The following is a 27589-nucleotide window of genomic DNA, read 5'->3' as shown; positions in this document are numbered from 1 at the left end:
ATAGATGCTCTTCCAGTTGCTGCTTGCGGGGCGAGTCCACTGTACTTTTATACCTCTTCACTCCAGGATAATAGTGCCTACGTGCTTTCTAGACAGAGACTAGAGTGGCTCTGTCCACAGCCATTCAAAATCCTCTTTATAAGGTACTATAAATGGAATGGGGGCAAAGTAATTTGATTATAAATGTCTGCAGTTACACTTAAACTCTACATTCATGTCCCAGGATAATCTTATGTAAAATTTTGTCAGCTATGCTAAGGAACGGTGTTTATCAAGATCTGCCTTTCATAGAGTCCATTGCTGGAAATAAACACCATCTTGGTCAGAGAGTCTACCTTGCAGGTTTGTCATGCCAGCACTTATATGATTTTCCTGGTCTCATTCAGATACACATGAAGGGCCCAAAAGAACAGTCTGCAAGCATGAGACCAAAGAGAGTCACTTTCTGTTCATTATTGCCTTTAATATACCAGCTTGGTGCTGGAAAGACCATTCTGTTGCCACCAGTGAAGTCCTGAGCAGCAGACATAGCCTACTCTAGGCACTTAGTACTAGCCCAGAATAAACCAGAAGGAACTAAACTGCAAAAACGTCCTCTGAACCCTAATCATGTGACAGAGCACTATCTTACTTGAATCCTTCTAGTCCCCAGGAGAGTAGCTGCTGGTGACTAGGAAATCAGCCCTGTTCAAAGCAAGGGATTCAAATGTCTCTTAAACTTGTAAATGATAGACCTGAATGCAGACTTTGTGGCTCAGCCCATCACCAGGTATCTAGAGATGTCTTGGTATGCCAAATCAAATACAGTAAATAAGCCTATTATTTCTACATGGTATTCTCATTCCTGATTTGAAAAAAGCTTTTCAAGTGAAACATGCTTTGCATTACCTGAGTGCAAAAACAGCTTTCTGTCCTGCAGTGTTTTACTAAAATGCTTCAAATGGCCCTTGCTTTCCGTGCCTCAGGCTGACGCACACTGGCTTATACCAGCAGCTCCTAGGCTTGAACCCTCATCGAGGAAAAAGCCAATTGTTGTTTGCTGCTTTAACATCACCGTAGCAAGAATCAGAGCACTGTTGAAATATCCTCTGTGATTGTGTTTGTGACTTGGGCACTTGGGAAATCCGCGCCACTTTGAATGATGTTGTTTTATTGGGAGAACATCAAAAGTAGCAGGATGTCTTATATTGACATACTGGTTCCACTTTGCTAGACATACGGGATCAAAGTCATCCCTGGCGGAACTCCACAACCTTCAACAGATGGGATAAATTTGGCCCCATATGCCTGTAGCAGCTGGGGACTACAATTGTTTTCCCATTTTCAGCCATATTTTGAGGATACGGAGCCTGATTTTCTGCTTGTAAAGCAACTTGAGATTTTGGCATAAGTGTGATGTGAGGCAAACAATTTGTATTATCATACATGGCCCTGGTATGATTGTTACGGTCATCTGCAGCACATACCTAAATTTTAAATTAAACATGTGCTATAAATAGCCTAGGAAGAATCAAGCCAGAGATTATTTTATCAGACACTCAACAATCTGTTCAACTGGCTTTCCTGCTTACTAGACATGGCATCAGAGTCCATTTTGAATGTACAATTATGTTTTGTTTATGTAGCTTCTCCTATCTTCTGTTGTATTCATATAGAGAGAAGCAGTTCATAAATACCATTTCACATTCCAAACGATTTGCTATAGGCAACTACATCATTTCTTTGTTCAAATAAATTTACATAAATCATTATTAGAATGTTTTATCTTAGCAACTTTATTTTGCTACCAGAGCACAAATTAAATGCATGCATAAACCAGAATGTTTTAGAGGCAGTTATTCCTGAATTGTTTATGAGACAGTAGACATTTCCATCTAATTTTTCATTCATAATATAATTTCTTTAGTTTTTACATTTAAAAACTGCACATCTAATTTGCAGGGGTTTCCCTGGAAGTGCGCAATAGAATAGATGACTGTGCTGCAATCTGTTCATCCATCAGCCAGTGCTTCCTTTGACTCACTCCGCATTGTGCTCAAAACACTTTGTGGGAGAGGCCAAGAATGACAGTAAGTCCCACTTGCTTCTTGACATGATCATATTAGGAGCAAACTGTTGTTGTTAACCAAAATTTGCAAATAAAGTCACTGGAAAATAAATCCATTTCTATAAATACTTCTGTGTTTGGATTAATTGAACGGAGCTCTCAGAATCCTTGCTAGCTCAGATTTACAGCTCAGCATCCACCCACGCCTCTTGTACCGAACTGCGTTGTCCTCGTTAGTGTTACTCAATCACGGACACAAACATCCTAATTGTGCTTGACCCACAGCACAATGAGTGACTTGGAGAAGAAAACCAGTGGGCACAGTCACCCAGTAATGTCCCTCGAGCCCAACCTGAAGGTGCAGCAGACCCATGCCATGGTTGTCTGTGCCCTGTGATGGGCTCGCATCCACTCAACCACTGCCACAACCAGCACCGGGCAGCTCCCAGCTCTACAACCATCCTGTCCTGCTCATCTCCACCCTGCACCCCAGAGTCAGCCTGCAGGATCAGTCACTGCACAAGGACTGGTTTTGAGAGACCTGGCAGGCCCATGCAGGGCCAGGAAGGTTGACCTGGAGACATTAGCTCTCCCTGCCATCTGCAAACTCCCAGTTAAAAGCCCAGCTGCAGCTTTTGCAGCACTGCTGCCCCCACCCTCACAACTCACTGGTGTGCTGCAGGATCTGGCACCTCTGTACCATAGCTGTTACGTGGCACAGACTTGCCCTAGGAAAAGTCAAGCCACTCTTCCAATATGCCCTCAAATTAAAACACAAGCTTTTAAACACAAGGCATGTTAAGCAAAACTTGATCTTTGATCTATCTCTCTATCCAACACTGTTCCTACTTGCCCCCTCCTCAGCTTCTTTGTGACCATTTGCAGAGCTGCTCTATTCCCTCAACTCCCTTTAGAGAAGAGCAGCCCCAGAGCAAGGTTTTGAGCTCAAATAAAGACCCATGGAAATAAGGAAATCAGAACAAGAACTTCTGTTACTCTGCACTGTTATCACAGATCACCTTTGTGCAGGTAAGAAACCTCTTCTGGCCTAACCAGCACAGCTACTGTTTTTTGCACCATCTCCACAGCTGTCCCAGTTTCTTTTGAAATGAAACCCAGGTTTGTGGATGGGAAAGAAAACTACAGTCTTGATGATCCACAGAGAGCTTCCAACAAGTACTGTGGACACAGCCATAATCTCTCCAAGTATTATCAAGCAGAAGCCTTGATGAGAACTTCTGCATGACCCTTTCTTCCTCCAGAGAAGCAGCACACCATGCGTCTGCTGTTACACTTGCACGTCCACTTGCACGTCCTGTTATAATCGTGGCTGTCATGTCCTGGCTGCCAGCCCATCAGCTGTACATCAGTTTAAACGGACATGAAAAATGCAGCAGAAGCAGAGACACAGCTGAGAAATATCTATCAGGATTCAATGCAAATACCACCTGCCCCCGTGGTGTTTCATCTCAGTCTTGATCTCAGAGATAAGCTGGAGTTGTGCAATCTGGAACTACATCTGGGTCAAGCTGGAGGTGTGGGAGAGGTTTAGGACAGAGAAAGCTGTCTTCCAGGGCCTCGCAACATTGTGCTAGCATATATAACTCTGCTATTTGGGATAAAGGGTGGAGGTTCACTGCAGATAGTGGAAAAACCTCTTGCAGGTCCTTGCCTTTGCCTTTCCTGAGAATTCCAGCAGAATTACATGCAGCGCAGAATGACCAAATCAAATCTCTTTGCTTTTACTTAATCTAAGTATACAGCATATACTTAAGGGCCTGGCCAGATCTGTTCTCAAACTAGCATATCACAGAAAATTGCTTCAAATATAGAGGCTTTCCATCCCACAGCTATGGTGATATTGTGTGAATAGCAAGTAACTGAGTACTGGGAACCCAGTGAAGCTTCAGTAATACAGCCATGGAAGATGGCAATAATTTATCATCTCTGCGGTAGTAACGTCGCGACGGAAAGCTCTAGACACCTCAATATGAGAATCCAGGAACTTCGTTTATTGTAGATTGACAGTAGCTTAATATACACTCTATAATAGGTTCATGAATATTACAGAAATCAGGCTCATTATTGGTGCTCAGTTAGGTGGTGATATCATCTTAACTGCTTCCCATTGCTTACACAGGTGGCTCGTTAAGTGCCTTTGTTTTGGTAATGCCTAGCTCTGTTTCCCAGCTCAATTTAGGATACCCAAGGACACTGCCGCTTTCTCATGGCCCTGCTATCTCAGACTTTCTCATGGGCCTAGTCAGACTGCGTCTTATACTTTAGCAGCTCATCCATAGCCTTAGCCATGTTCATATGTCCTCGCATTTCTAACCAATCCACTACAAATTCCCCCGTTTTTATTTCGTGCCAACAATGCTTTCTTTGTCGTAGTATTTAGACGTCTAGTAATACAAGAAAAGGCAACACGAGCTATTACTAAGATTACAATAACTGTCAATATCCATTGTATAACTTAGAGCCCATTCAGAATAAGGAATCACTATGGTTCAACAGAATCACGTTACACATCTCTAAAATCTTGACACCGGCAGAAAGTATTTTTAAGTTTACACATTCACACATTCATGTAGCTTTTTTCTTTCATACAACATTCAGGTGGCCACCTCAGACACACTCCTCAATCACACACACATTTTCAAGTGGTCATTGGCTGTGCACTTCTTGTCAGTTTCATAATTCAAAGGAAATTTATGGCATAGCCGCCATCAGCAATCTGCAAATCCTGCATAACTCTCCATGTAAAAGACAAATACAGTAAGAAAGAACAGAATATTATCTTGGAAATCTTCAACGCTTCTTATAGAGCAATGATATTTTATCATAAAGGCAATAAAGCTACTTTTGCAGGGGGAAGACTATATCCCCTTCTGTCTCATCGTTCCGTCTCCAAATCTTCTACCTGCACCCTGCCCCTGGAGGAAACAGCCAAATTTCATGTAAGAGAAGCAAAATGGCAAACTATAGGAAATTCTTAACAACCTTCTGCAATATGCAAAAGCTAAGCACGGATGTCGCGTTATTTCTAATCTTCCTTCAAAGGATTTTTCGTCAGTCTCCCTTTCTGTTTTTGAAGAAAACATTTGAAAATGCCATGAGCACACTGCATGCTTAACACCTATTGCTGTAAAAACAATGCAATCTTATTTGATTTATAAGTTGGGATATTGTTAATTTTAAGTTGTTTTTTCTCTTTTCCCTTTTTTCCGTGTTTTACCGTCTTTGCCTCCCCCCACGCTCCTCATTGCCGAAGGACGAAGGAGGGGAAGGAGGGGCTGGGCTCACCCAGAAAGATCAGCAGAAGGAACTTAATCACAGGGTCTGCTTAAGAAAAGACAAAAACATAGGAGAGGGAGAGAACAGCTGCAAACAGGCACGTTTCAGAGAAGGGGTGATTGGTGTAACGGGGAAAAAGAGAAACAGCTTTCCCCCTCCCCCGACTGCACCCCCCAATGTTTTTGCTACCGTCATTAACTCTAGGAAGAGGAGCAGCACCAGGGAAAAACCACTCGCTGCAAAGAAGGGAAGGGGAACGCACACCCCCCGGGACCATGGCTGTCAGCAGCGCGGGGAACACAGAGCCCCCCCGCCGCCCGCCGCGCCCGGGGCCGCCGGCGTGCACGCGCGCGGGCGCACCGCTCCGAGCCGGGGCCGCGCACCGCTCCGAGCGATATCACCGGCCCCCGGCTCTGCGGCATCCGGGAGCGCTCCGAGCCGGGGACACGCAGGCGGCGCGACCACCGCCACTGCCCCGCTGCCCGGCGCAAGCACCCAGCGCCATGAACACAGCCACAAATGTGCAGCGCAGTCCCGCTGCACAGTTCAGATGAAAAGCTGGAAGTGTCTTAAGGTGGAACTCAGTCATAGTGTTCGTAAAGTTCGTCCCTGGTCCATCAGCAGTACTTTCACGCCGCAGCTGTCGTCTCCAATCGTCCTGGATATGCATTGCCGAGACGCCAGCACCGCGTTCATGTTGGCGGGGCCGCTCCGTTGTTTCCGGCCCCGTTCCGTGATCTCTGGTCCCGCTCCGGCTCCCTTCAACTCCGCTCGACTCCCTTTTTACACGATTTCTCCGTATGATGGTATCCAGTAGCATCCTAATGTCCTCAGACTGTGCTTTAATGCCTTTGACTGTTCCAGATAACAATCGCCAAATTGTAAGGAGGGAAGCAGCAACTTTTTCTCCCTTACAGGCAGCAGTAAAGAGTTTATCACTAAGTTCTTTCCAAGTAGAGATAGTAAAGGCAGTTACAGTGTTCGCTTCATATCCCTGGCCCTTACATGAAAGCAGCATTTGCCACAAAGCCAGTTCGTCTTAACTCCCCGCTTTCCCAGAAAGCATTGGAGCAATGATAGTGCCGCCTGTCCCTCTATTACCTAAAAAACGTGTTACCACGCTTTGTGCAGCCCTTACCACGAGACTTTGCGGCTTTGTCGGCGGGCCTCCTTCTTCAGGAGTCGTCCCGGGCGCCGGGCCCTGGAAGCACGGAACTTAACTCTTTCGCCGTCCGAAATCCCCGAAAGGGAGGCGTCCGGCGGCGGCAAGTTGAGCTCTTTTTCGTCCAGCCCTTTCGCCTTCTTGTGCTGCACGGCAAGACCGACAAAAACTCCTACGTCCGACCACGGCTGCGAGAACCCGACTTGGCTCTCGGGAGTCCGACTTGACTCCAACCCAGGAGATCCGACTTGACCTCCTAGGGACCCCCACTTGGTCCCTGTCCACGGGCGCCAGTATAACGTCGCGACGGAAAGCTCTAGACACCTCAATATGAGAATCCAGGAACTTCGTTTATTGTAGATTGACAGTAGCTTAATATACACTCTATAATAGGTTCATGAATATTACAGAAATCAGGCTCATTATTGGTGCTCAGTTAGGTGGTGATATCATCTTAACTGCTTCCCATTGCTTACACAGGTGGCTCGTTAAGTGCCTTTGTTTTGGTAATGCCTAGCTCTGTTTCCCAGCTCAATTTAGGATACCCAAGGACACTGCCGCTTTCTCATGGCCCTGCTATCTCAGACTTTCTCATGGGCCTAGTCAGACTGCGTCTTATACTTTAGCAGCTCATCCATAGCCTTAGCCATGTTCATATGTCCTCGCATTTCTAACCAATCCACTACACGGTAGTTTAATCCCAGATGCACCATTTGCTAATTTATTTCCATATGTACCTGGCAGACAGATTAATCAGCCATCTCTCTCTGAAACCTAGAATGCACTTTATCCCTTTAGTAAGCAAGACAAAACAAATGTACACAGCAAAATAAGAGTCCCTTACAGAGGAGCTTCATCAACCTTTACAGCTTGTGGTTTCCTTTTTCAGCTTAACAATGGCTTTTCAAAAATCTAACACCCAAATCTACTTTCACATCAGTGCACTTCTCCATCTACTGAAGTCTCTTTGCTAACGGTGGTGAAAATTAAGGCAGAGATAAAGAGGGAACATCCCTTACACATCTAGACTCAGCTGGAGAGAGCAACATGGTCCAAGGAGCAGAGCAGCAGCCCTGCAGCAGAGCCAGGGCCATCCCCACAGTCAGCAGTGACTCCTCCAAGCCAAGGACGCTGTTTCTCTGTGCCATGGTTTGCAGAGTTGCAAAATCAGGATAATAATATTTTACAAAACATTTTGAGCTCTACTGAACTAATTACTATTATCAGCAGTAATGTGCTTCTGATACACTTAGCCCTTCTTCTGGAAAACTCTGCAAAGGGGCTGCACTTGCTGGAGCTGAGCAGCTGTTAGCACTTCAGCGATGTTATTGGTAATAAATACAGTGTCGATTCTATGCCTGGTGCCCTTTAAGGATCTGTTTGCAATCCACTCTTTATTTTGATTATAAGACATTATCTGCATTAAACATAATTAGTCATATTATATCATTTGCCAGTCTAAGCGCAGTCACTTAACAAGGCAGGATGGAGCTGAATGAAAGTGTAGCACGGTCTGAAGCCCAACGAGATGAAGTGAGTGAGAATCAGTGCACATCCAGAGGGGGCAAGGGCTCAGGCATCCCCCCTAGCCACAGGCTTTTTGTGAGAAGAGTGTCACTTGCATAGCCACACTGTGACTGTTCCTTGTGTCAGAGCCTGAGCAGGCACTGCAAAATGTCATTATCAAACCATTGAAAAGTAATAAAATGATTGCTGAAAATGAAATTATTTATGAGCTTCAGTACCTCATAGTAGTTATAATAAAATACATAAATATTTGTATATGCTACTGACAGATGGTGTATATTGGAATAATCATACAGAATATGTCAGCTTTCAGAATCAGCTTATTCCAGAGTTGGCATGTTTCAGGGCTTTCTGCTACTAAAATAGGCACCTGGTATTTGATCCTCCAAAAATGTATTTTCACAAACACACGGGTGTCTTTTGATAGAAAAGCTATTGGGCCTGTCACCACCCACATACAGTACCCCTCTAACACTGTACTGCCACCAGCTTCCTTTGCTTTGCCCGCATGTCAGAAGGCAGCAGAGACCTGTCTCGTTAGAGCTGGGGTTGTCAGGACAGAGTGGCAGTGCCTTGCCAAAGTGTATCTGTGGTTTGGGTTTGATCCACATAATCCCTGCAAGACAAACTTTTTCATTTGCAACCCCGGGAAGAACAACCCAACTTCTTTTGCCTATGAACCCATGCCAACAAATCTGAAAAAATCGAGGCTTTTGGAGAGCTCTGGTTGGAAACTAATGTTCATTAATAATGATTAAAACAATTACTGTGGACAAATAAGCTTATCTGTTTGGGGCAAACTGTGCCCTGAACTAAGAAACCCACATGAAGGTAATTCCAGGTGAAGGGAAGGAGAAGAGCAAAGGCCATGTCCATGGTGGGCTGCTCCTCCTGCCCAGCACCTGGGACAGCAGGGAGCAGTCTGGTATGCACTTGGGAATGGAGATACCACTCCCACAGGGTTATTAACAAATGGCAGCCTCCTTTCTCCCTGGAGGAGACCCTGCCTCAGGTGGGTGTCTTCCACTGGCCCCAGGACTTCTCCGGGCTCATCCTCCCTCAAAGAGTCTGAAATGCTTTGTCCATGGCCCTCCCAGGTAGTAATTCCTCTCCATGAATACCAGTATTTCAAAAAAACTGTTTACAGCACCGTGTAACAGGCTATTTTAGCAGATAGTAAACAGACAAATTTTAAAGATTAATAGGCATTCATTTGTTATGTTACACTCTCTTCAATTTTCCCAGACAATCAAAATGCTAAATTAGAGCCATAATTTTCCAACAATTAATACCAGATGTGACACATTTTGACATTAAAAGAGTAAATAGAAGAGAACTGTCAAATACTTCATGTTACTAATATAATACTGTCAGAATAGAAAACCTAAAATCCTCATGCCTCAGACCTAATCTGAAACATAGACACAGAGGATGCTGATGTTTCCAGCTACTGCACATTCACATGCTGCACGCTGACCACTTGACAGTCACTAAAACCCTTCCCAAATGCATGTTGACTAAAAAGCCAATCCCAAAGCAATAGTTATACCTCTAGTCCAGTAGAGGACATATTGTCATAACATTGAAGGAGATGCCAGTAAGAAGCAAGAGAAAATGCCAAAGACAAACGAGGGTCATTGCATGTTTCAGTGGAGTACAGGACAACGGTAATTACCAAAGCTTTTAGAAAAGAAAATAGAATACAAAAATCTTGATTTAGTGCTTCTTTTTTGCAACAGTTTCTACACTAGGACATCCCAGCATCAGTTGCAGGCCGGTCTGCAGAGTGCCACATTCCAGCAGTCAGACAGGCTCTGTGTTAATAAAGATGACCAGTGTGACCAGGTCAAGGAGACCTGCTTGGCACAAGTGGTCTGGGGGATGGACTTGCTCTCTGTAGCCCTCTCAGTTCCCCCAGGCAGGCTGGACCCTACTCCTCAGGACCCAGTGGTGCTGCCAGCACTGTTCTACTATCCAGAGAGGAGAGACACAGAGCTCTGGGAGCAATTATGGCTCATCTCCTTTAACCTCTGCATCAGCTACAATTTTGGAGAGGTGGGAACCTACCATACAGTATCTCTCTTTTACTTTAATTATCGCTATACTCGCTTTTTTCATACAGTCCACACAGCACAGGTTTTTGATACAGGTGACTTTGCAAAGGAAATATCCCCTTCACACACCCCATACCCCTGCCCAGGCCCTCACGCAAATCCCCCCGTGAGTTTTCCCCATTCACACTGCAGAGCTGAACTGGGATCACACAGTCTATCACCAGTATCACATAGCCCTCACTCTGTCAGTTGTCTGCCACAACCTCCAGTATCTCTTCCCAAACTCACCAGACAACAATTTCTGCAGACTTCAGGTTTCACCACAACTTAAAACAAAAGGGAGTGAAAACAGGAGGATGCCTAGAAACAAGAGGTCTTTTCCATCAGTGCTTGCTTTGCCACATGGAGCAGCAAAGACCCACCATAACTACATCCCATTAGCAAAGTCATTGAAGTAAAATGTGGCCGAGTGGAAATCACTCTCTCTTGTGTCTCACTACTCTCACAATAAACAGGCTTCCGATGCACAACCACATGTCATGTTTTGCCAGCACACTCAGGTAGCTGACAGGTTTCCTAGTGGCCAGACTTAGCTGGCCAAATCTGGTACTCAGCTGATTTCGGCAGAAGACTTTTTTCCAGATTGGAAGACAGGGGCTTTGATGCATTTTGTATTATCTGGTTTCATCAGGCTCCAAAATCGGCAGGGATGTTTAGCCACAGAACGAAAAAAGGCTGGACTGGAAAGGGGCTCAGCCTCATTTGCAGCAACATTACTAGGAATCCACAGAAGGGTCCCAGGAGGGTTCTGGATCCAAAGCAGACAGTGCAAAGCTACAGTCAGCTGGCAAAGGGGAAGACCATCCCTACTGGCCCTACAACAATCATGATGGGATGAAATACAGCCCGAGGCTCCAGAGTGACTACACAGCCTGCCCCAGCCTCTGTACAGACACTTTCCTGGAAAGGTATGAGAATAGGGCTTGAAGCAAAATTGGAGCCCAGGCAGGAATCTCCCCCTTCCAGTCTTTTCCCATAAACAGGCTGTGGGGGGCAGAGGGGAATGGACTTTAAATGGCTTTGCAAGAGGAACTCAGATGAAAGTAAATCAGCTACAACTGAGAAAATCCAATCTACTTAACTGTCCTGCACAGAACTAATTTTGCCCGGTGCAGCTGTGACCTTCATGAACATCAGGTCAGTAGCAGCCTTACCATTTCCAAATGAAGGTAGGAGACAGTCGTCCCTTAGCAGGCCTCCGCAATGTCAGAGAGAAAAGAGCTTTTTTATAAAGCACAGTCTCCGGATCAAGAGGAATGTTACTGGAAGATTACACTGCAAATCTAATCTCCTATCCCTAATGCTCAACAATCTGATACATGAACCCGCCTTTCATCAAAGAGCTGGTGATTGCAGTATTAGGCAATCTGAGCAGTGAGTAGAAAACAGGGTTGCCAGCTGGATGGGCCAGCTCAGGCACAGGTGGATGGCCACACCAGCTCCTCTCGATAAGGAGCCCTTACACACATGTTCATCCACGTATGTGTGGCAGCACATCTGGTCAATGAGTTTAAAAAGGGTCTTAACATTTTCCATGATGCTGGTACAAACTGTCTCCTGACTGTCCTGTCTCCAGTACAATGCCCGTCAAAGTGGTATCTGACTGCTTTCAGTCTTCAATGTTCAAACTGACTTTTGGCAACCTCATTCACTCCTCCCAGATAGGGGGACCCAGCACAGGCCATCTACAGAAAGAGTCATATCCATTAACCTTCCCTACTCAGAAGCCAGACACACACGAAAGATAGCTGTCCAGGTCCCACCTGCACAAGGCAGAGGTCCTGCCTAAGGGAGCCAAGTGACTTGTGCCAGAATATGTTGGCCAGTCAGCACTGCTCAAATGGGGACATTTTATTAACACACACTAATGGCATCACCCCTTACCTTCCAATAAGCACCATGCTGGGGTAAAGTGATGAGGTTATAAAGTTTGCACTTCTAAACTCAACAGTCAGAAAAGAAGGATCTTCCTTTCATAGTCTTAAATCAGGAATAAACTTAGAACAAGACAATATAGAAGCATTACTCTGAAATCAGAATCAGGCACGTAAGGTACAAGAAGTAGCTTTAAAGTACTCAGAGCACACAGTCTAAAAAAGTATTTAGTGTCTATGTTTTCCCTGTAGATCTCAGAGTGCACAGAAACTACCTGTGTCACAGACTAAAAGTTTTCAACCAGTGAAAATATTGTTATATACTGTGAACCCCATTTAAGTATATGCAAATAGTAATGGGAGAAGTAAACCACTTGTCAGGAGGTACACATTTGCTATACGAGGAACCCCCATCACCAGTAAAACTTTTTAAGTGGAAAGAGTCACAGTGGAAAGAGTCATAATACCACTGCCGGAGATGCCTCTGTAATTCGCTAAGGGATAGACTGACACGTATCTCTGCAGTTGATAAATTCATTTGGTTGTTGATAAAATAACCTGGCCAAAGTGAGAAAAAAGTTTTATTTTATTCATTCAGTTCCTGTCACTTGAATAGAAATAAATAGCAGAGTTGATTACATGTCCTATGCCTGCACAGCACAAGTAAGCACAGTGCATTACAGTCCTCATCACCAGCAGTGCTAGGATAGCCATCAACTTTTTTGTTATCACAGCTCATTCTTATCCCACCATTTGTTACCACACACCCTTTTTGCAGAAGCCTGAACTCCTGCTCTCTGAATGTGATTCCCAGACTGTCATCTTGAGAGAGCAGGGCACCTCCACATCATGGATCTCCTTGCTTTGCAGAGAGATGCATGCCAGTGGAGGGCTGGAGCTGAAAGCTAAGCTGATTAAAATTAAAACCAGCACTAATTTACCAATGGAACAAACTACTAAGGGAAGCAGTGATCTACATCTTGCCACCTCCAACACATCAGGATCTGAATGCAGACAGCATTTAATAAAAGACGAGCTATTGGGTGCACTACTCATCTGCATTATATAGGGTATGATGCTCCCTAGAATATCAAGAGCTTCTCCACTTCAAATCTGGTACTCTATGATTCCTTGTCCACATACACGACAGATTGACTGCTGTGTGCGTTTTATCATATGTGAGAGATGTGAACCACTCTGGACTTTTTCCAAAGCAGCAAACTTTTTTTTCTGTAGCAATCTCCAATCTGGAATTCCTCCGCTTCTGTTGGAGGAGTTCTTGGTGACTCACATGTGGATTGGGAGCTTTCTCAGCCCACAGCTGAAGGCAAGGGTGTTAAATATTTAATAAAGAGACAGCTTTTCTCCCAAATGTTTTGGATAAATAGCTGCTAAGAGAAACCAAAATACAAAAGGGTTTTAGCTGCTGGAATAAAAATATCTTTTTCCCTTTCCAACAACCCAGCTGCCCTTGCCCGGGTTCCCTCCCTGGTGCTCACAGCTGTCCCCAGCTGCCACCGCCAGCCCATGCCTGCACTCAGGAGGGAACCACATTTCAGCCAGGCTCCTGCAGCCATACCTATCCCACAGCCAGCCTCAGCTTCAGTCATTTTAAGGAGGAGCAGTAGTAGTAGTTTTACCTGTAGTCTAAAGCAGCAGAAATGGTAACAGTGGTAGGGTGTTTGGGGAATTTTTTGTAAAATACTGTGTAACTGTTGCCTCATAGCAGAGCAGGGGAGACATGCACCCTCACTTGGGAATCAGTGCTAGTCTGATTGATTTTAAAAACAGGAGAACAGTGAATATTCAAGAATTTCTACTTTTTAATGTCCAATTAAATATCAGTATTGAGCAAGCAAATTGACCTTCTTAGGTTCACGTTTCCCAACATCTAATTATCTGCTAACTTTATTCTGTATGACTATTATGTGACTGTTCTTTATTTCCTTTCCATAATTTCTACATGGTTAAAATACTGCAAGTTGGAATGCCAAAAAGTGAAAGAAAGGATCAAATTCTTGCACAGTAAGTTATAAACACTGTTGTCTACAGTCAAAGCAGGATGAAATTCTTATTTAAGCATCAAACAGGGTGTATTTAGGCATTCTGTTATCTCTGTTGAAGTATCAAAACAGCACATACCATTGTGCTACCAAACCCCCTATCAGAGTTCCCGCCATACAAGAAGGTATAATAGGTATAAGCCATAAGAGGTATAGACACTGGGCCAGGATTTGGCCACTGCTCAGCTGAAAGACAGCAAGTGCCTTCTCTGTGGCTGTCCTCTAATTCCATGCTCTGCTTTCAAGTTGGGAGTATACCCTGAGGGTACACACAACCATCCTCGGCATTACATCTAGCAGCTGATGATCTCCAAAACCTTGGACTTTTCAAAAAAATCCTAAAGGTGGTTTGAACCAAGCCATCCACAGCAACAACTTCTACCTCACCAGTTCATTTGCTGGGAATGTAAAAACTGATGAAATTCAACTTTTGTAGCCATGATCCAGGACCTTGTCAGCAGGGACCCCTGGGCTTTCGGTCAGACCATCACCTGCAACATGCTGTTACAAAGGTTACCTCTGGCATTTATCATCTGTAGGGTGAGAGGCAGGACTCTTCTGCTTTGGTGAACCTTCTTCCAAGCCAGTGGCACTGCATGGATGCAATCAGCATGTCCTGCATTGTTCCAAAGCTGTCAACATCTGCCAGGAATAGTAAATTTTACTTTCTCTCATTTAAGTGGAATGGGTTTCCATAACAAAATATGTAAATAATATTAAAAATAATAAAGAAAATTAGTTGAAACAGCATGGCAACCATTAGCCACAGTTTTTACAGGGACTAGGTAAGCACTGCAGGAACACACTGCTAACAGATGGAGTCCAAACCCTGCTGTTCATGAAAGGGAGGTGAACTGGAGATGAAGGCTGCATGGCTGTACTTGGTAAATTGCAGGACAGGACCCAAACCTAAAATAACACTTGCTGCTGGAACTCAGATTTTAAGACTGAAACTCCATGCCAACTCTAGTCAAAAAAACCAGAAAGCCAAAATTTGAAAAAACCAACTTGAAAGCTTGCTACTGATACACACCAAATAGAGGAATAACAACTAACACAGAAATATCAAGTAGAGGTCAATGTCTGCCTCTGTACCTCATATAAACACACAGTCCTTTCTTCTCACTTCAGTGGTCACTTCAAACAAAGTAAGGTCTTTGAGATATTTCACTACACTAAAATCACGAATTCTGATTTTACTTATGCCTTTCTTCTGCTGCCTGCAGTTTCCTCATCTTGTTTCAGTACAGCATGTAACTGCAAGCAGAATGGGACCAACCTTTCTTGTCCCATGGTAAGCAACAGATAGGACCAAAGCCATGGCACTGAGCAGAGATGGTCAGCAGCTTCGAAAACAGAGGTGGGCTCTTGTCCGTCAGTAACCAGCAGACAGTAGCTAAATATCTGCAGTTATAACCATAAACATGTATCTACAGTTACAATATAAACCTGTATGTATGAATGGTTCACCTTTCTATAACCTCTCAGAAGACTAAAATACCAGAATTTTTTTCAGAAACAAACTCCACTAGTTTTTGCCCACTTGACTCAGAGAAGGAGACTTTGCCTGCACTGTCTTCAAATATTAATAGTGAGCTGCCAAGGCACATTTCTTACTGTGATGCACTTGTATAGCTCTGAGTAAGTCCCACTGGCATTAATGAGAATCGCTTATATAAATCTCTTTGCAGCAGGTTAAGGACCTCATCCCATAATCACAATCATAGCTCTAAAGAGGGCAATACGCAATTTCTGTGTCTCCCTACCACAGGACAGGACGGTTCCTATATTCAAGTCCTCTGTATGTGCCAGAGGTAGTCAAGTGGCACAAGTCAAACACCAAGTTAGGGTATCACCCCAGACCTCTACCTCCCATGAAGCGATACTACATTCACTTTCCTAAGGGAAGTATTATCCTTGCCTGGATGTAGCACATTGTCTGAGCCATTCTGAGCAGGTGGTTCTGCTCTAGGATTTTAAATTCCTGCTGGAAGGAAGGGCACAAAAATACTTATTTTCGTTTACTGTAACATCTCATTATAGCAGTTACCTTTATTTCATGGCCCCTTTTCCCTGCAAGAAGAGCTTAGAGGGTGAAGCAAAGCCTTCCATCTCACAGTGACCATCTTAACTCACAATGTTCATTTGAGGGCAATTCAAAGAGCACAGACAGCCTTTGGTACCGGCAGATAAATTCCCAGATGTTGGGGGCTTATGGGGGCTTCTGGTTCCTTCCCCACCCAGAGACCTTCCTCAAGCCATGCTGGGAAGCCTCTTTGTGGGCAAATTGCGAAACAACTTTATTCTCACACCGCAACAATGCCAGCTCATCTGAGTCCAATTAAACCACCCAAGAATGATTCACAGCAAACTGAACCATATTTACTTTCAGTTCATTATCACACTCACAACTTGTAATTTTGGAAATTTTGTATTCTGAGTGTGGCAGCAGGCTACAGGCTGCACATCTCTTGCTACTGTAGCTGCCTGAAAGATGTCTCTCTTTTCTTCCTCTCCGCCACCTCCTTAGAGGGGAATTAAGGTAGCAGAGAACCTCAGAAGCTCTGATGGTATCCACAACACAAAATCCTACCTAACACATGAACCAGAGGAAATGCCATCTTTAACCTGCTGGACCAGCCCCAGGATAAAGGTTTGCTCTAGGCAAGGACATGACAAGTAGGTTCTTCAGTATTTTTCATTTAATATCCTTTTAACTTGAGCCTGTACTGGTGCACAAATGAGCACAACTGCTCAAATGAGTCATACTTCTTTTTTAGGGCCTTGTTCTGGCAAAACTCCCACTGAGCTCAGCAGGGGTTTGGCAGAGTGGGAACTGAGGATCAGCCCAGGACCCAGACCTGTGGGACGGGCACATGAGCACAGGGCAACGTTTGATTAAATAATCCAAGTTCTACACCCTGTGAATATTTGTAATCTTCACAAATGGCAAAACAATACAATTTAAACCAAAATGCTCAGCTCAGAGACAAGACAAAACTGGTGCCCAGATGCCAGATTGCATCTTTATCAGTTCTTAAAGCTCATGGTACCTTAAGTGCATTTAAAGGATCATAACTATTACAGCCCAATTACCTCTGGAACCCCAGAGCAGGTGCACTCATCTAAACCAAAGCCTCAGAGAAAGCAATTCAAACTGAAATTGCTACAAGATTTTCAAAGTGTGAAAGGGACTTGTTGAGAGTAATTAAAGGCTCCAGGATGCAAAATAAAAAGGATATATTCTATCCGGACACACAGGAAAGAAAGCACCATCTCCAGGGTATGCAAATTGCCAGCAGGAGGTGGGCACCCACAGAGGGCCAGGACAGCTAAACGGGTGGGGTAAGTGGGGGAATTTGTCTGTGTGAACCCTGCTTGATACCATGCAGTTATCACAAAGCAATTAATGTGACAATTACTGGCTAATGAGCACACTGTCTCCAGATAAGCAGAATCTCCACCATGAGCTGGCATGGCCAAGGGAAGACTTCAGCAGGCAAAGGAGGGTGGTGGCTGGTAGGAAGACCACAGCCATGGATTTAGGGTGAGACACACTGGTGGTATCAGCTGGAAACTCCAGGAGGTTTCTGGGATGCAGCAACCAGCAGCAGAACAAAACATGCAGCAATGCTGTATCACACGCTAAAGTGGAAACAAAAAGAACCCAAACAACACCCCCCCCAGGCATAGACAGAAAACAGAATTTAACAAAGAAAGGCCGTAGAAAGGAAAAGGCTTCCCAGGATGCAATGCAGGTTCAGGCAGGATCCAAACAACCCTGAGCCCAACCCAGGAGATGCTCCCTGTGGCAGATCAAGATGAGAAATGCAGGGTTGCTAACTGGGTTATGATACTTCTCATTTTCCTTCTGTTAAAGAAGTACTGCTGTGGGGTAGTCTCCGGCTCTGGTTTCCTCTAAAGGAAAAAAAAGCTGTGTCAGTCAGAAGACTAGCAGTTCCAAGGCTATTCCAGGGAGACTGTGCTTGGACTGCAGAGAGCAGCAGGCAGGAAAGGCTTCAAGGAGCAGAGGAGCAGCAAGGTGGTATCCACCAGGACCCTGGGGCATTGCACACCAAACGTGCCTCTGCTTTGGGTCACACCACAGGGACTAGGCCCTTGGTCCCCTCCTCTGCCCTGCAAGCCACAGTTAGGAAAGCAAGCCCAGAAAAACACAGGTGAAACCAGCACTTCACACATTTCCCCCCTTTTCAAGAGCCTGTGACATTCCTTCTTAGGATTTTCATAGTCCACGAGGATGCCTGGGCACTTCATCTTAATCCCAAAAGTCAAAAAGGAACTTAAACATTGGAATAAATAAATAGCAGTGCTACCCTGCAGAGGGTATTAAAGCATTAATTTCAAGAGACAGATGGTGTGGAGAGAGAAGGGTTATGTACAGAAGAGTGGAGCCAGGAGCTGGATGTGAATTTTTGACCCTGACATTTCCATACACTGAAGTATCTCCTCCCCTCATAGAAGGCAAAATTTAAAGAAAAACAATAAAAGAAACAAAAAAAGACAACACAAAAAGAAACCAAAAACAAAGAAACAACCCCCCCCCAAAAAAAAAACACAAAAAATCCCAAAAAACAAAAGAAGCAAATAAAAACCACACACAAGCACACAAAAAAAAACCAGATTGAAAACCCACCTTGCACCTTCCATTTGCAGCAGTAACAGGGCTAGAAAAGTGCTGCCACTGATGAGCAGGAGCCTGAGGTTTGCCACAAACTTATAAATAAGATCTTTCTTCACAGGAGGTGCTGCAGCAGTGGGTTGTTTCCTACTGTCCAAACCCACACAAAAGCCCCCGTTGTGTTTTGGCACCCTCGCACCATGCGCAGTGCCACGCTCCAGGGCAGAAAGCCAGAGCCCAAGGCACTGAGCAGGAAGGGGCAGCGCACCCAGCTTCATCTCTTTCTGCTACAGATCAGCCGAGTTCATGTGCCACTTGACTGGACCATACACAGAAACAAGGGAAAATTATGAGCACACGCCTAGATCTCTGACTGCCGTAAATTTATAATTTTATTGCAGTAATATATCTGTCATAACAGTGATTTGCCTGCAGCTATCCCATATTGTGGTACGATCCCATCAGATCTCAAAACCCAAAGGAGGCAGCATGAGCAGGAGGCACCCAGGCATGTGTCCTGCCTCCAGAGCTCACCCCTTGCATAGGCCTCAATCCTGCACCCCTAAACCAGGTCAGGGGGAGAGTCTGCATGAGGATGCACTGCCCAAGGGATGCCCTCTGCCCAAGCCAGCTGCCTTTTGCACCACCTTGCCTGCCATCACCATGGCGCTGTTTTCCCTGCTCTCCTTGGTCCCCTCCTCACCCTGCAGCCCTGTGGCCCTGAAAAGACAAGACCAGTGCTTGTGCCAGCCTGGGAGCAGCAGGGAGTCAAAATTTAGTTTTGCCAACACTGCTGAAATAACTGGATTCAGCTCTGGGCATATGGTGGTATCTTCAGGGAGAGAGGAAGCCACTGCTGCCTCCTTGCCAAATTCCTAGTATTTATGGAGTATTTACATGTCATGCGTCTCGGGTTTCTCTTCTCCCTCAGGTTGCTCGCTGGGGCAGGATGACGCAGTCCGGCCGGCAGGGGCCAAAGATATCCTACCCACAGCCCCTGCCACGCTATCTACAGATGGGCAGTTTTAGCTGTCTCAAGCTACTTCGGTTTTCTCCCAGATTTAAGCAGGATAGCCAACAAAAAAATTAGTTGCTTTTAAATGCATCTGTAAACACCACAGCCTGCCCTTTGAGACCACAACAGAGTCCAAGGAGAGCCTGGGATGAAGACTTGCCTGAGCCCAGCACAGAGATGAGTTTCTCATCCCTGTTCAGAGGTTGCTCTGAAGAACTGTGAAGGACACAAGCATGAAAGCACAGCTAAGTCTTTTTAACACAGAAAAGATGTTTTCCAAGAGGTGCCAGCTTCACTTTTTAATTGATCAGGGAAAACCAGAAAAAGGGAAAAATCTACCAGCCAAATAACCTCTGGAGCTGGAGAGCCCCCACTTCCGCTAAAAAAACGTACCACCCTTGCTCTCAGAAAAGAAACAGAAAAGATAAAAACCAAAAAGGAGTGGACAAAGCAACTATTCACCTGGGCCCAGAGGCTGGGGAACAAGCAGAGATTTCTTACAGATCCTAACTTTGATTTAGGCTTCACCAGAAGCAGGACTTGCGCAGCCATGCCATGCGGTTGCTCATGCCCCAGCAGGAAGGGGCTACACAGGCAGGAAGGCAGCCTGCAGGAGCTGCAGCTGCCACCAACCAGGAGAAAGGTTCAGCTTCATTGACACAATCCTTGACTTCCTTTGAGGTGATGTTCACACACAGAGATGGGTTATACTGTAAAATTACTCTTCCCTCCCAACTTGCAGCTCTGTGTTTAAACACAAACACTGAAAATAACACACGTCCTGTAATGTTCAAAACCTCAAGTGAGGTGCAAGCAGCCTTCAGCATGATCAGATGAAGAATCACAACCACAGGTTGTGAAGAAATAGAGAAGGCAGGAAGCACACTCTGCGACCCAAAGCTCACTCTGCGAGCCGTGGTCAGCCACTGACTCCATCTGCCCGACAGTCCATCCCCAGGACCCAAACCTGTTTCAGAGTCACAGTTTCAGACATGAAGACATCACAGCTTAGTACCTTCCAGACAAAATGAACACTGCCATGTTGATGTAACCACTGGCAAGCACCGCTATTTTACTTTGAAGTGGGAGAAAAAAATCACTTGCATGCCCAAACTGAAGCTAAGCTCAATTTTGACAATATATGCAGAAAAAGGAATGCAGAAAAAGGATATTCTTATATTTCCCAGATATTTCCAGAAGATATTATGGAGGAGTCATATCTCTATTAAAGGGTGACAACAGCATAAAAATACATCACAACAATAAAAAAGAAAAAATATATTTTTTTTTCAACAGTACATTTTTGGAAGGAAGCCAGCTGGCACACGAACAGGTGATGTATTAACAGGCTACAAACAAATACATGTTCTAACAAAAATGTTTGCAACTTTTTCCACAGAGCATTTAAAATATATTGACAGAAATAATTACAATGTTCTTTGAATACTTAACAAAGAGACAGCAGCATTTCAAAAAATCTGCTTTCCATACACTGTATATAATTCTGTGTGCCAGTAAGCTATGTTGGAGCAACAGCTACATATTTTTTCATATATATGCACTTATAATATGTATGTATTAATTTATATTCATAAATACATATACTTTATGTATATATTTTATATACACGGAAAATACACATATATAGAAACAAGTCTTATTTAAAGTTAAGAAGTAGAATTTTATCAAGTCAGAAATAAAACGAATTGCAAATTAAATTCAAGAGTGATGAATCTGCCTAACCTAAGGATGGGAAAATCTGCATATGGTCTGTGGTATCAGTTTGGTTTAATTTTTTACTAATTGTTTTCACAAGTAGCATTTCACTCTTGCTATCACAATCTGAAATCAAGGTTTAAGACTGGCTGATAAAGGCCATAAGAAGTTAGTGAGGAACAAGCTCTCTCAGCCTTTCAGCAGGGCAGCAGCTGGGACTTCAATGGCCTCATGCCCCATCATGAAAGACCATAAGGCCTCAACATTCAACCAGCACAGCTGGTAAAGTTCAGTAAATAGATTAACCTTCTTCATGCATTTCCTTTAGTTTCAGTCAAAGCCCAGAGGAAAGTGCCTTTTCCGAAACAAAATATTCTAAACCAACAGAAGGAATTCCAGCAAAACCACCTTTTTTTTCCAGACATGTTTTTCCTCATCTACACTTCCAGTAATCCCCAGCTTCCCAAAGGGAATCAAATATTATTCTTAGGAGGCTTCATGGACTCCTAGATGCCTTCATGTACTGACTCTTCTTTCCACTGCAGCCCCATGCCTGCCTGGTTCTTCCCTGTCCCCTCCCTCATCTGCAGGCTGACTGAGGAAAGAGAGGGAGATACAGCAGCTTTAGCCTCCAGGCAGCCTCAGCATCAAGTAACCGTGATCATGCAGATCTAACACACTCCCATGTAGATCAGAGCACAGCTACCTTGCTCCCACCCCCAGTCAGGATGGTGGAGATTTCAGACTCACACTGACTAGCAAAGAGGAACAGCTACCAGGGGAGATTCAGGTGAAATGCAAAATTTTCCCCCCACCTGGGTTTCATTCCAACCTCTGCAACATCCTTCAGCCAACAGAAATAGCCTAGAAACTGCTAAATTATAGCATGGCTACGACAGGCTTCTCTGGAGCAGGGAAAATGAATTAAGCTGTCCCTCCTTCTCTTCTCTGCAGCAGCTATCTGTTGATGTTCATGAGAATCTGCAAATGATTCAGACAGCAGCATTCACCAGCAAGATCAGCTCTGCCAATTATTCCTATACTTATCTATTAAATTTAAGAAACCCTTGAGAGGCTGAGCCTGTCAGATTGGGAGCTGAAATTAATTCACCAAGTAAGAAAAGTTTTTAGGAAACTCTTGCCACAGAGTGCTGGCTTGAACCCTCACTGGAGATGGACTGTGAGCTCCACCAGCAAAAACAAAATCATAGCAGACCTGTGTATTTTCCTCAGTGGAGTATGGCACAATTAGCAGCATTAATGGACAGACTGTTCATTTAATTCAGTTTTTTGTTCCACAAATAAAGTCTTCTGTCTGTTTTTTATTTGGTTTTATAAATTAGCCTCTTTCTTTTCTCATTAAGTAAACAATGAATGAAGGATTACTCTCTGGGAAAGATGCAAGTGCAAAGGGCAGCGGTTTTATACTGCTGCAGCTACTTCTTTTCATGCTACCAAATAACTCTGCTCTAGAAGGCAGAAAATCATTGACGTCTAATCATTTATTTAGTAAGATACACTGTTTTCTTTTAGCTTGGGGAAACTTATGGCTGGAAAGCTACTCTGAAAGTTGGTCTGTTTATGAATGGCCCTCGGTTCTTCAAACAGTGATGGAGAAACTGTGTGCACTGGACATCAAGCAGCAGTGCAGCACAGGGAAGGACAGACCACGTCCTGATGTACTTGTTATTTGGACCTGAAGTTCCTGTCAGTCTCATCACAAGGTTTTCCATCTTCACTGTACATCTGTACATTGACACTCAGCAGCAAGTCCTGTGGAGGGCTAAGGTCAGGGGGCTGGAGGACAGGACACACACTGAGAAGCTGAGGGAGCAGGGCTTCTTCAGTAAAAACAAGACAAGGCTCCAGGGAGAGTTGGCTAAGACTACCTGGGGATGGAAGGATGTAAGAGGCTGAGTGGATTTCCCTTGGAGGACTACGGGGACAGGGCAAGAGACAACAGATACAAGCTGAGCATAGAAGGTTCCAGTGGGATTATGAACAAACAAACCCCAACAAAACTACAACAAGGGTAGTGAAGTGTTTGAGCCAGAGAGGCTGTGAAATCTCCATCTGGGAACAGCTGGCTCTTGTTGGACCTTAGCAGACTGCTGGACCAGATGACCACCAGCAGTCCCTTCCAGTCTAAATTATTACTCTGTGATTCTGGGATGCTATGGTCAAGTTTTGAAAACAAAGAAGGCCCCAGCACTACATGCAGAAGCAGATCTGGCTCGATCAAAGCAAAAAGCAGTAGTCAAAGAGTTGTTAACCTCTTCTGCCTTTTCAAAGTGCAACAGACCTGAAGATGTTTACAGAATCTTATTCCTGTGCACTTACCCTAGGCCACTGCTGAAGGCGCTTGGCATTGGTATCGCCCTCTTCATATCTTATATGAGGGCTACCTTATACCTCTCTTGCCAATGGGGTGCACTACATGGCACCTGGGTAAGCAAGTTCTTTCTTGGTCTCAGCAGCAGAAAGCCTTGGCATGCCATAAAGTGCATCCATGTGCACATGTGGTGAGCAAGTAACCAGGAGCGGAAGGAGCTTTTTCACTCAAGAAGAGCCTCTTACATGCTAAGGCTTTAAAGTAATGTAGCCAGGATATAGCCAAATGTCACTGGTTCCTGTGATACAGATGCAGGGGCATCTTCAAAAACCTAAAACGGACAAAGGTTAATGAGAAAACATACTCAAGACCTCAGAGATACACAGTCGAACACAAAAATTTAACCAGTGTCCAATCAACGTTTCTCTTAGGCCTTCCACAGCATTGTGGGTGAAGAGTCCACAGTGGATCAGCAGCCTCCTTGCAGGAGTTCCTCTAACAGCAGATCTGCTCACCCATGGACTATCCCTGCTGTCAGATGGAGACCAAGGGAAACTGTCTCTTCACTAGGAAAGCCCATTTCTCCAGAGGCCAGCAGTCCGCAAGTGTTCTTATAATCCTCCTTCTGCTTTCCAGGCTGGCCAACAGCTCTGTGCTGCATTCCTCTTCAGATGCATAAATCTTTCTTATTTAATTAAAGGAGTTTGGGAATTTTGTTTCAATTGGGACAATTAACCAAGAGACCAAAAGCACTGTATCCTACTCTCCTCATTCTCACTTCATCAATCTTTGTGTCACCCCAAAATTTGATCAGAAATAACTTTATATTTACTTCCAGATCACTGCCAAAAGTGATGAATAGCATGGGGGCTCTGACTGATCCCTGCAGAGTTACATTAAAAAATGCTCACATTCAGTAAAGATTCCCTATTGACAACCACTTTTTGAGCTCTGTCAGTTACCCAGTTCTTAATACATTTAAGATGTGCTTCAGTAAAAGTATATAGTACTAATATTTTAATAATAATGTCATGTGGAATAAAATCAAACGCCTTACAGAGGTTTAAGTATATTATATCTACACAGTTATCTCATCCCCCAAACTTGCAATCTTATCAGATAAATCAGGTTTGTTTGACAAGACACATTCTCCCAAAAAGAATGTTGAATGGCATTAATTATATTCCCTACCTTTAATTCTCTAAATCCTCTCTCAGTACTTCTATTCTTTTGCCTGGGATTGATGTCAGGCTAAGCTCCCTGCAGTTATCCGGGATCTTCCTCTTCCACACATTCACTCATTGTGAATTTCCAAGAGCTTAAGAAGTTAACAGAAGCAGACCAAAGATCTTCTGCATCAACTTCTTTTAGGACTTCTGACAGTAAGTTATCTAGCCCCATTCACTAGAGAACGTTTAAGCACTACCTCACTTCAGCACATTGCACAGACTGAACTGCAGGTGCTGTCAATACAACACATAGCTCTACCTGGACTTCACCATGTGCAGCAGGGTCAGTCCACTGAAAAAGACTGACCAGCCAAAGACCTGAGAAGGCAAAGATGACTTTGGTGGGAAAAGGACAGCGCTCCAAGGAGTCTGCTCACACTGAGCAGGTCCCTTCATTTTAAGGAATGCCTTGCTCCCTTACCCCTTCCCCGTCAGTCAACCCAGCCTGTAGCCAGGCTTACATTGGACATCAAGACTAAATTATCCCACAGCAATCTTTCTAAGCAAGAAAATACTTTCTGTGAACTTTGGGTAGGAATCTCCACCTCATTCTAACATCTGGTGAACTTGCTGCAACGTTTTGTGTTTTATCACCTCTCAATTAGCAATACTCATGCAATCTACCAGGCATGAAGCCTCCAGTTCTATGGAGAACTTGCTCAAAATGCCTCAGTGCATGTCTTCACCAACACAACATATGGCTGTCCTATTAGCTTTGTTACACCCAACTATATCAAATCCAGAACCTGTGTCTTCAATTCACAAAGTCCCCACAGAACAGGTCCAAGCTGTGTACAACATCTCCAACATGCCCACCTGAGGGCTGTGATCAGCAGTTTTGGTCTTCAAGCACAGTAGAGCTTTCTGCTGAGTTGGGAAAGCAGTGCAAGAAACATCACTTTCTGGGGAGCTGGACTGAGCCTGGGGCTAATCTCCCAGGAATTAGGGGAATCTTATCTAATAATACATAAAATAATACACAAAATTCACCTACCACAGCAGATCTAGTATTGCATCCCAAAAAAGGACCTGATAGATCAATGTATTTTGCTGAAAAGCCCTCCTCTGCTGAAGGATAATTCATCTGACATAAGGAGGTGGGGCTCCAGATAGCTAGGACACACACCAGACAGGGAGCTTTATAAATATCATACAGAAGGCAATGCAGAGGCAGTGTGTTTGTTCCAGTCAGTGTTATTAAACTGGGAGAAAATTACGCATTTAAATAAAACTCTTCTAGCAGGAGGTAAGGCAGCAGATCAGTGAGAAGCATTAAACACGCTTATTCCACTTCACCCATTAACTATTTTTAATTTTTAAGCAAGTTATTACAGCTACTATAATATTATAAATATTATATTACTCATTCAGAAAGATTAAATGGTCTCAAAAAAGAGAAGATATTCTTGTTGCTGCTTTAGTAGGTCTTCAGGATCAGCTACCTGGCTTCTCTACCCTTCTTTCACACCTCTCTAGGACACCATTGTGGATGGCACTGAGTGCCCTCAATTCCTCCTCACCCTAAGGGACAGTAGAAGGACAGTAGAAACACTCAGCATCAAGCAGAATCAAGCTCTGAACATATCCTAGTCAAGCAAAATCACGGTCTGGGTCTGTTTTGGTGTTACATCTGTGATCCGTATAATGGAACCCAGGAGGCTGCAATGTGCTGATCTCTGCCTATGGCTGCACTGGTCAGCTGGGCTCCAGAGGAGAGGCAGAATGGCATTCCTAGAGGCAATCATCTGGCCAGAGGCACTCCTTGGGCTGAGCCAATTTGTACCCCGAGGGCTCGTTTCATTCTGCAGACCATGGAGGGATGCTGCCTGTTTGCACGGGTGTGGGCACCCACACCACACCAGACAGGTGAGTCCCACCACACAGGACAGCCAGCCTGGCTGAAACACTTCCTCCATCGGCAATAAAAGTTCTTATCCAACAGTTTACCTGTGCGTACTACAGTTTCTTGTAATGTAAACTCATTTAAAATGGAAAATGGTCCTTTTTGGTTTATGTTCATAGACTGCTGAGTAATGGTAGGATCACAGGTCACAACCAGACTCATCAAGAGTCTCACAATGCAAACTAATGATGACTTGTTAGGGCCAGCATTGGTAAGGGTGAGAATGCTTCCCTGCACAGACCCTGACTGATGTTCTTTTCAGTATGCAGTTTACAGCACATTCCCATTTGACTCCTCAGTGAAGGGGGGAAAAAAAGTTGATCTAATCATGGGAAGGATTCCATTCCTTGAAATGGGAATCCATAAGCAGCAAACCACTATCTCTGTCAAAAGGAGTGGGACCCATCCCTGCTGGATTTGGCTAAAGAGATGATAAGACACAAATCTCATAACTAGGAATGAATATGGCAAGAGCTGTGCTCATACTGGGACAGGAGCAAGACCACTTGTTCCCTGGTTGCACTTTCTACTGTAAGAAATGTTTCTCCCCAACAACCTGTGATTCACTCAATTAAAACCTTATGTAGCCTTTTGCTGTTATCCAGGCTCCTATCTGATTAACATGATGTTAGTTTTTCATAGCTCTTATTTGTTTCCTGACAAATAAGCAC

The 27589-nt window shown here is 44.3% G+C and overlaps 1 protein-coding gene across 3 annotated transcripts in view; it reads right to left on the bottom strand.

Moving 5' to 3' along the window:
- The window catches only part of FOXN3 (forkhead box N3), a 206548-nt gene that overhangs the window by 158243 nt on the left and 20716 nt on the right, over positions 1–27589 (bottom strand). For 2 of the 3 annotated variants that reach the window (XM_051806662.1, XM_051806660.1), the window contains exon 2: positions 14602–14726. The exons of the other annotated variant lie outside the window; for it this stretch is intronic. The gene's annotated coding sequence lies outside the window, so the exon portion shown is untranslated. The remainder of the gene's footprint in view (positions 1–14601; positions 14727–27589) is intronic. 3 annotated transcript variants of the gene reach the window in all.

The sequence above is a fragment of the Manacus candei genome, unplaced genomic scaffold (genome assembly GCF_025592945.1).
Source record: "Manacus candei isolate 608988 ecotype Guabito, Panama unplaced genomic scaffold, ASM2559294v1 h1tg000067l, whole genome shotgun sequence".
Taxonomy (NCBI): Eukaryota; Metazoa; Chordata; class Aves; order Passeriformes; family Pipridae; genus Manacus; species Manacus candei.
The sequence above is the reverse complement of the archived record's forward strand: the minus strand, read 5'-3'. Positions and strand labels throughout refer to the sequence as shown.